Below are 9,493 nucleotides of genomic sequence, written 5' to 3'. Positions count from 1 at the left end.
CCGGGCTGAAGGGACAGCACGGGAGAAGGCACAGGGCACAGAGGGGCACTTTGTGCGACCACTTCCCACCCAGCCCTATAAACTCAGTTCTGACGTCTAACCCTCAAGGAAGGCTGACTCGCATTCCCTATCCTCCTTGTCAGATCGGCTACCTTCTCTCCATCCTCCAGAACCCTCGCAGCATCTCCATGGCCTCTGCACATACCTGATGATATCGCCTGACCTGTTTGTCCCCCACCTCCCCACCGAGTGGCCACCCCTCAAGTGCAGCCACCTCGTGGCTGAATGCCGAGCACAGAGTCCGGCCAGAGTCGGCGTTCACGGCAAGGGTGCTGCCTGAGCCGTCAAGTGCCTCCCAGCTAGAGACGTCCTCGCCGTCGCAGGAAGGTCGGCGGCCAAGTAAGGTGATGAAAAGCCCCCTCTGCCATTCTGGGGGGGTCTGGGCTTGATGCTGCTCGGTGCAGTCCTCTGCTGTCACTACCCTGAAATTCTGAATGGTTTCTGAATTATGAAGGACGGGCCCCGTAAATCATGTCGCTGCTTCTGTGCTCTGTGATATCCTTAGCTACGGGGGCAGGGGCCTGCCCCGTGGGGGACAGTTCAGCAGGTGGGCAGAGGGTCGGGTGCCCACAGAGGAGGAGGGAGAGTCGTCAGAGGGAAGAATCCCTGTGGAGGGCTCCAGAGGGGAGGGCTCCTGTGCTTCACGCACTCGTGGGGAGGGTGTCTGAGCGTTGGCCTCGGAGGCACGGGGTCCTGCCGGCTGAGGCCTCGAGCCTCTGAGTGCCCGCTCTTCTCAGCCTGTCTCTGTCCTGCTCAGCCCCCTCCAGACTCCGACACGCAAGAGCAAAGCAGGATGTCTGCACAGGGGCTGGTGTTTGGGTCCACCCAACCTGCTGGCACATCTGGCTGGTTCTTCTGGAGGCTTCTTTCTCCAGAAAGCACTGCTGGGATGTCAGATGACCCCCAGAATGGGGAGATGACTACTCCAGTGGGAACCACCCCCTGTGGAGTGCAGAGAGCCCACACATCTAACGATGCCTTACCTCCCAGCCCTGCGGCGCCCTGGGCCAGGCCAGCCAGCTTGGGCCCTTCCACCGGCCCTGGAACTTTCCCTGGGCTGACTCAGCCAAGACAGCAGATCTGGGTGGGGAAGAGGCCCTGGTAACTCCAAAGGTGTGGTCAGCCTGGCCTGAGATGGCAAATTCTTCCCCGACAGACCCTGTCGCCCGTTGCCGTCACCACCACCGAAGGAGAGAAAGAAAATACTCCCCAGTGAGTGAGTGAAGGCCTTTCAGTTCAGACAGGGAGATTAGGCAGAAGCCAGGAAAGCGTTGTCTTTCTTGCCTTGTAAGAGCTGAACCCCAAGACATGGTCTGAAACATCCACATGCACAATTCTGATGAGCTGTGAAGAAAAATTTCACAGTAGCACAGATTTTGAGAAGTCTTCGGGGGAGACCACACGGGAGACAGCTTAACCTGCATGAGAGCACTGCTCATGGTCTGTGTGGTGTGTGTGTGTGTGTGTGTGTGTGTGTGTGTGTGTGTGTGGTGTGTGGGGTGGGGGGTCTTCGTACCCCATGGAGCCCCGTCCGGTGCTTGGCCTGGGCTGTTCGCAAGTGCCTGAGGTTAGACATCAAAGTGTTTTTAGCCTATCCCGAGAAATACGAGCAGCATTTCCAAGAAGCAGGCTATCCAAATAAAACTCCCTTCCAAAGCCCTCTACCTCATTTCAAAAGTCAGGTTTTAGTTCTTGCATCCAGAGTCTTTGTGGCCCTTCCATAGCCTAAGAAATGCAACAGCGTTCCCAAAGGAGAGGCTCCGAGGGTGGAGCAAGACCTCGTCTGTAACACAAAACCTGTCAAGAAACTGGTTCTGTTACCAAATAGAGGTTTCCACCAAAAAGGGAACGAAAACAGCCAGAGAAGTTTTGCAACCAGCAAGCCCTCTGTTTAACAAACTGCGGGGATGCCGGGGAAACTCCAAAGAACAGCTGAAAAGGGATTTTTTTTTTCCACCTAGAACGCAGGGGCCTCCCCCCGCAAGTGAGCCTGCACGTGGGAACCTGGGCCTGTCCACGTCCTCCTCGCCCAGCGTTTGTCACTGTGCAGGGGGGAGGGTGGGCAAGGGCGGGTCCCTCGTGTGGGATTATGTCCTTACAGTGATGGTTTTTTTGGCTGTGGTGAAAAAGTTATTACACTGATGGCATCTGGAGAATGAACAAGCAGCTATGGATTTCCATGCGTGTTTCACGCCTTCATTTGTTTGTGAGTCTTACAGAGTTATGTGTCGGACGTCGGCCAGGGGCCCAGCACCGTGCTGGGGTCGCTCCATGCTCAGCGAGCTGGGGCTGCATGAGCCGCACGCACAGGGGCGCGGCACACATCTGGGGACTCTGTGGCTCCAGGGCTGGAGTGCCACCGAGGGGAGGGCGAGAGACGCATGGTGGCCTCACGACCACAGCACAAGTGGCCCAATAGCCTATTCCCAGTACAGGAGAGCCTCGGGTTTGATGAGGCCTTGGCTGGACGTAAATCCTGCGCTTCCTAGTTTACATCTGGTGATGGCAGGAGTTTTCCCCGGCCCAGCTTCTGGCTCTAGAAATCTCAAACCTCATTTCTCCTTTGCTGCCCCGTCCCGCTGGGGTCCTGCCGTCAAGTGACAGGAGGACCACAGGCTCTGTACCTCCATGCCATCATGCCAGTGGTGGTAAATACGCCTGAAAACGTGTCCCGACCAGGACATCTGTGTTCACGGGGGCTGGAAACGCCCTGGGTTAGAGAGAGAGGGAACCGCAGTCTCCACTGCGCTTAAACGGCTGACCATTGTGAATCGTGCAAAAACAGATGACCATGTGAACAATGGTAGGGCCCCTCCCGGGGCAGTGGAAGGGGTCCCAGGAGAGAGGGCCCCCAAGCAGAAGCTCGAGCTTGCTTTCATCAAGGTAAACACATCTGGGTGAGGGACTGAACACTGGGCGTGTCTATCTATGCAGAGCCTTGAATGTTCTTGACTCACCTTGACTCATCCTGCCCAGTGTGAAGGCGAGTCATGATGATGGCCTGTATCCTCAGCCCTAGAGTTTTCCTCAGGTCCACGTTTAAGAGGCACACACACATTTCAGTCAGAATGCCAATAAAATGTTGCGACCCTAAACCCTTGCCTCCACTTTTAGATCTGACCTCCTCTCTACCTCTCCGTGGTCCTCCCCAGTTTTCCCGACGCGCAGACCGCTCTCAACCAGACCACTCTTTCCAAGGCTCGCTGTCTTCAGTTCTCTTAGTAAATCTACTCAGGGCTTTCTTTCCATTCTCCACTCCTATAGACCTCTGTTGTTCTGTCTCCTTCCACCCTGCCCTCCCCCTTCCCCCCCCCTCCTCTCCTCCCACCCCCCCCCCTCCCCCCCCCCCTTCTCCTCTCTCCCCCCACCCCCCTCGCCCCATCTCTCTTTCAGGGTCATCTGTCTGTTCTGAGATCTCTGCCCCTCTGTCTCTTTTTCCCTCCTGGCTTTACTCTCACCTCACTCTCCCTTACTCTTGCCCTGCACCTTCAGTTCTCTAACTCTTGGCTCTCCCCCGCACCCTTCCCTGGTGCCTGCCACTTATTTCTAAACACAACCCAACCTCCACTGCCTCCTAACATATTTTTTTTCCTATTTATTCACTAGTTGTTTAAGAACCTGATCTCAGGACGGAGCCTTGCTGCAGATTGCTTTTCCTTCCTGAGGCATGAGAGCCTTTGAGCAGCCCTTCCCTTCTGGCTGCGGCACAGGGAGCGAGGCCAGAAACAGTAGGAGCTGGTCCAGGGCCCCCGGCTGTTGTTTTTGCAGGCATGCCATAGAGGGGAAGGTCTCTTGGTACGTCCTGTATCTCAGACACAGTGGGGAAGCCAAGAAGAGAAGCCCATGACAGTTGTTTGAGAATCCCTCTTAGTGCTTTCTTTTTTCTCTATCTCTTGTTGTCTGACTTTCTACAGAAACCTACACCTGTATGTGTATCATTCAGGTATGTTCTGCTGGAAAGCCTTCTATGAGCTATGAAGAGCAAAACAAAGTCCTTGTCCTCAACAAGCTTATTCTCCAGTGTCCGTGGACATAAAACTCTCACCTGTAAACAGAGGACATGTAAGTAGTAAAATGTATGCTGCTGACGATAAATGCACTAGGTCAGAGAGGGAGAGCCCAGTGCAAATCTGAAGGATCCAAAAAGATGGTAGGAGGGTTAGGACTAACCCTAACTGACCCCTGTAGGACTGCAGGGGGAGTGGGCTTGGGGTCTGCAGAGTGGGAAGGAGGGTGTCTTATAGAATGAACAACAGTCTGAGCAAGGCCAGAACCTCAGACACTCAGGCCAGAGTCCAAGGAGAGCAGGAGTCAGCCTGGCAGAACAGTGACGGCAGATGCAGGGGTGGGTAGTGTGGAGCTTCCACAGGGAGGAGGCAAGGCACTAGGGACTCTTAGTCTGCTTGTGTGTCTAAAACAAAATATCAAGGCTGCAGGACATAAGATCAATGTATAAAAATCAATTTTATTTCTATATATGCTAGTGGTGACCATCTGGACACTGAAATTAAAAATAAAATACCATTCACAATTGCTCAAAAAAATACCTACATGTAAAACTAACAACATACATGTGGGATTTGTACACTAAAAACTACAAAATGCTGGGGAAAAAATCAGATAATACCTAAACAAATGTAAAGACATACCCTTTTCATGGATTGGAAGACTCAGCATCTTAAAGATGTCAATTCTCCCCACACTGACAAACAGGTTTAAAGCAGTTCCTATCAAAATCCCAGCAAGGGGCACTTGGGTGGCTCAGAGCATTAGGCATCTGCCTTTAGCTCAGGTCATGATCCTGGGGTCCTGGGATCGAGCCCCGCATCAGGCTCCCTGCTCAGCGGGGAATCTGCTTCTCCCTCTCCCCTTGCTTCTCCCCCCTGCTCATGCTCTCTCTCTCTCTCTCTCTGTGTGTCAAATAAATAAATAAAGTGTTTTTTTAAATCCCAGCAAGACTTCTGTAGATATGACAAGATTATTCCAAAATTGATATAGAAATGTAAAGGAACTACAATAGCTAAAAAATTTTGAAAAAGAATCATACAGTGGAGAATCAAAACAAACAAACAAATAAAAAAAGAGACAAATCAAGAAACAGAGTCTTAGCTATAGAGAGCAAACTGATCATTACCAGAGGGGAATGGGGTAGAGAGAGGAAATGGAGGGGTGGAGGAAATAAGTGAAGAGGGTAAAGGAGTGCACTTATTGTAATGAGCACTGACTAATGTATAGAGATGTTGAATCACTATACTGTACCCTGGAAACTAATACAACACTGTTTGTTAACTACACTGGAATTAAATTTTTTTTTTAATTTTTAAAAAATAAGAACCATAAAGTGCGAGGCCACAGGGCACCCAACGTCAATACTTACTATATAGATAGAGGAATCAAGACAGCATGGTATTATTGACAGAGGGATGAACACATAGATCAATGGAACTGAATAGAGAATCCAGAAATAAACCCACATAAATATATCCAACTGACATTTGACAAATCACTGGAAGAAAAATAGCCTTTTTAAATAAATGGTGCTGGAGCAATTGGATCAGAAAAAAAATTACTTCACCCTAACCTAAGTCACACCTTATACAAAAATGAACTCAAAATGGATCACAGAGACCTAAATATAAAGCTATAAAACTTTCTGAGAAAAACATAGGAAAAAATCTGTGGGACCTAACGCTAGGCAAAGACACCAACAACATGATCAGAAAAAAAAAAACAAAAGGAAAAAGTTTCCGAGATCAGACGAGATCAGGCGCGTTCAAGGTGGTATGGCCTTGCACAAAAAAAAAAGGAAAAAGTAACAAACCAGATTTCATTAGATGTAAAAACTTACACTCCACAAAAACCCCTGTTTAGAGAATGAAAATACAACCTACAGACTGGGAGAATATATTTGCTAATCACATACTTACTGTCTAGAATATATAAAGAGTTCTCAAAACCCAACAGTAAAAAAAAAAGAATCCCAATGAGAAAATGATGGGGGGAAAAAAACACACACACACACACACAAGACATTTCACTGAAGAGGATCTATAAGCAGCCAATAAACTCAGGAAAAGATGCTCAACATCACAATTCAGTAGCGAAATGCAGAGTAGAAGCACAGTGAGAGATCACAATCTCCAGAATGATTGAAATGAAAAACACCAACCAAATCAGATGCTGGTGATGGGGTGGGGAAACTGGATCACTCATACGTTGCTGATGGGGATATAAAATGATACACCCACTCTGGAAAACAGTTTGGCATTTTCTTACACAAGCAAACAAAAACTAAATATGTAATGATCCAGTAATGACACTTCTAGGCATTTAACCCAGAAAAAGAAAACGTATAGTCCCATTTTTTTAAATGGTATACAAATGTTTTATAGTCGCTTTGCTTGTTTGTTCTAAAAGAGAGAGAGAGCACAAGCAGGGGGAGTGAGGCAGGCAGAGGGAGAAGCAGACTCCTCGCTGAGCAGGGAGCCCGATGTAGGACTCGATCCCAGGACCCCAAGATCATGACCTGAGCCGAAGGCAGACGCTTCACCAACTGAGCCACCCAGGCGTCCCTAGTTGCTTTATTTGTAATGCCCGCAAACTGGAAATAATCCAGACGTCCTTTATCGAGTGAATATGGCTAAACAAATGGTGGTCCATCCACACATGGAATGTGGTTCAGCACTAAAGAGAAAGGAACCACTGATGTGCACAACAACCTAGATGAATCTCCAGAGAATTATGCTGAATGAAAATAATCTAATCCCCAAATATTGCATACTATATGATTCCATTTATACAACATCCTTGAAATGACAAAACTATAGAGATGGAGAGGAGATTATAGCTGGCAGGAGTTAAGGTGGGAATGGGGACAGAAGTGGGTGTGGCTAGAGAAATCCTGCCATCAGGAGGGATCCGGGCAGCAGGGGAAACATTCTGTACCTTATGTATCAATGTCAGTATCCCGGTTGTGATACCGTACCTGCAGTTTTGCAAAATATAACTATGGGGAAAATTGGTGAAAGGTACACTGAATCTCTCTGTATTATTTTCTAAAACTACCTGTGCATAGTCTGCCGCAAACTTGCAGTAAGACTTTCTGGAAAGTCAACAAGAAAATTTTACATTCAGGGTGCCGAGAAATTTCTCCCCTAAGGAGAAGGCATTCTTGGGCTGGTTACTTGCTGCCACATACAAACACACAAATTCTATCATTTTACAGATGTGGCAGAATGTGAAAAATGTTGAAAAGCCTTGACTGAAGGCAATGAGAAAATCCTCACCCCGAAAACAAAACTTCTTAAGCTCATCATTAAAATAATGAAATAGGATTACTTCTTTGAGATTAAAGATCAGAATGCAGTACAGTATTTCAGGGTGACACTGGATTTCTTTTTTTAAATATTGGGTTGTTGTTGTTTTTTTTTTTTAAGTAAGCTTTAACATGGGGCTTGAACTCACAACCCTGAGATCAACAGTCTGGTGCTCTACCAACTGAGCCATCCAGGCGCCCCTGAAATTGGATTTCTAAGCCTCAACAGATGGTCAGCATTTAATGTTAATTTTATGGAGAACTCTGTAAATGTTTCTTACATATTTGTTTTACTTTACTGGAATCTAGCTAGGGAAAGATATTAATAAAGTACTATAAATTTTTTGAAAATCACATGTGAATATGCAATTACCTCAAATAAAACATTTGACTTTTTTTTTTTTTTTTTTTTTTTTTATTTTTTTTTAAAGATTTTTATTTATTTATTTGACAGAGACAGACACAGCGAGAGAGGGAACACAAGCAGGGGGAGTGGGAGAAGGAGAAGCAGGCCTCCCCGCCGAGCAGGGAGCCCGATGCGGGACTCGATCCCAGGACCCCAGGATCACGACCCGAGCCGAAGGCAGTCGCCCAACCAACTGAGCCACCCAGGCGCCCAACATTTGACTTTTTTAAAATTAAGAATAAAATTATGAGTATACATACTTTACATTTTATATTTAATAATATATCATGAGCATTTTTTCATTGTCTAAAATATGCCCATATATTTATTGACTATAAATGTTTCACTTATAGATACGCCATATTATTTAACTATTTCCCCCCCAGGGATTTGGATTATTTCAAGTAGTTTGTTTATTATTTTTAAAAATGCTGAGAATAGGGACTCCTGGGTGGCACAGTGGTTTGAGTGTCTGACTCTTGGTTTCGGCTCAGGTCATGATCTCAGGGTGGTGAGATCGAGCCCTGTGTCAGGCTCCGTGGTTGGTGTGGAGTCTGCTTGAGTCTCTTTCTGTCTCTCCCTCTGCCCCTCCCTCCAGGCTCTCACTCTCCCTCAAATAAATAGATAAATCTTTTTTAAAAATGCTGAGAGGGGCGCCTGGGTGGCTCAGTTGGTTAAGCGACTGCTTTCGGCTCAGGTCATGATCCTGGAGTCCCTGGATCGAGTCCCGCATCGGGCTCCCTGCTCGGCGGGGAGCCTGCTTCTCCCTCTGACCCTCCCCCCTCTCATGTGCTCTCTCTCTCTCATTCTCTCTGTCTCAAATAAATAAATAAAATCTTAAAAAAAAAAAAAAAAAATGCTGAGAATAACATCCTAGTGTCCTTTTTTTTTTTTTTTTGAAACACCTTTATTGAGATACAAACAACATAATAATAAATATGCACCCACTTAAAGTGTAACAGTTTAGGGGCACGTGGTGGCTCAGTCAGTTAAGCATCTGACTCTTGATCTCTGCTCAGGTCTTGATCTCAGGGTCTGGAGTTAAAAAAAAATTTTTTTTAAGTGTACAGTTTAATGTTTGTAAGTGTGTTCACAGAGCTGTGCAACCATCACCACAATCTGATTTTAGAATGTTCTTGTCCCCCGTTAGCAGTCAATCTCCATCCCTGCCCTCCCCCACCCACTCGCCCACCCCAGCCCTAAGCAACCACTCATCTACTTTCTGTTCCTATCAGTTTGCCTCTAGAGACAAGTTCTGGACATTTCCTAGCAATGGAATTGTAAATGTGTGGTCTTCTACGACTGCTTTCTTTCACTTAGCAGAATGTTTGCCAGGGTCATCTCTGTGATAGTGCCCTACTAGAATTTTATTCCTTTTTATGCTGGATGATATTCCATTGGATGGCTAGATCACATTTCACTTATCCACTCAACAACCGGTAAACATTGCGTTGTTTTCACTTTGAGGTTATTGTAAATAGTGCTGCTTATAAACAGTCGTGTAATTTTTGTGTGTGGATGATGCTTTCATTTTCTTGGGTGTACATCTCGGAGCGGAATTGCTGAATCATATGGCAACTCTATGACTAACTTCTTAACCAAGTGCCCTTTTTTGACTACTTCTTTTTTTGTTTTTTTTTAAGATTTTATTTATTTGACAGAGACAGACACAGCGAGAGAGGGAACACAAGCCGGGGGAGTGGGAGAGGGAG

General features: G+C 46.9%; 1 long non-coding RNA gene across 1 annotated transcript in view; it reads left to right on the top strand.

Moving 5' to 3' along the window:
• The window catches only part of LOC123324880, a 13,763-nt gene continuing 4,270 nt past the window's right edge, over positions 1–9,493 (top strand). The window contains exons 1-2 of the long non-coding RNA XR_006540084.1: positions 1–404; positions 3,975–4,122. This is a non-coding gene — a long non-coding RNA (uncharacterized LOC123324880). The remainder of the gene's footprint in view (positions 405–3,974; positions 4,123–9,493) is intronic.

Source organism: Neomonachus schauinslandi, chromosome 5, assembly GCF_002201575.2.
Source record: "Neomonachus schauinslandi chromosome 5, ASM220157v2, whole genome shotgun sequence".
Taxonomy (NCBI): domain Eukaryota; kingdom Metazoa; phylum Chordata; class Mammalia; order Carnivora; family Phocidae; genus Neomonachus; species Neomonachus schauinslandi.
The sequence above is the reverse complement of the archived record's forward strand: the minus strand, read 5'-3'. Positions and strand labels throughout refer to the sequence as shown.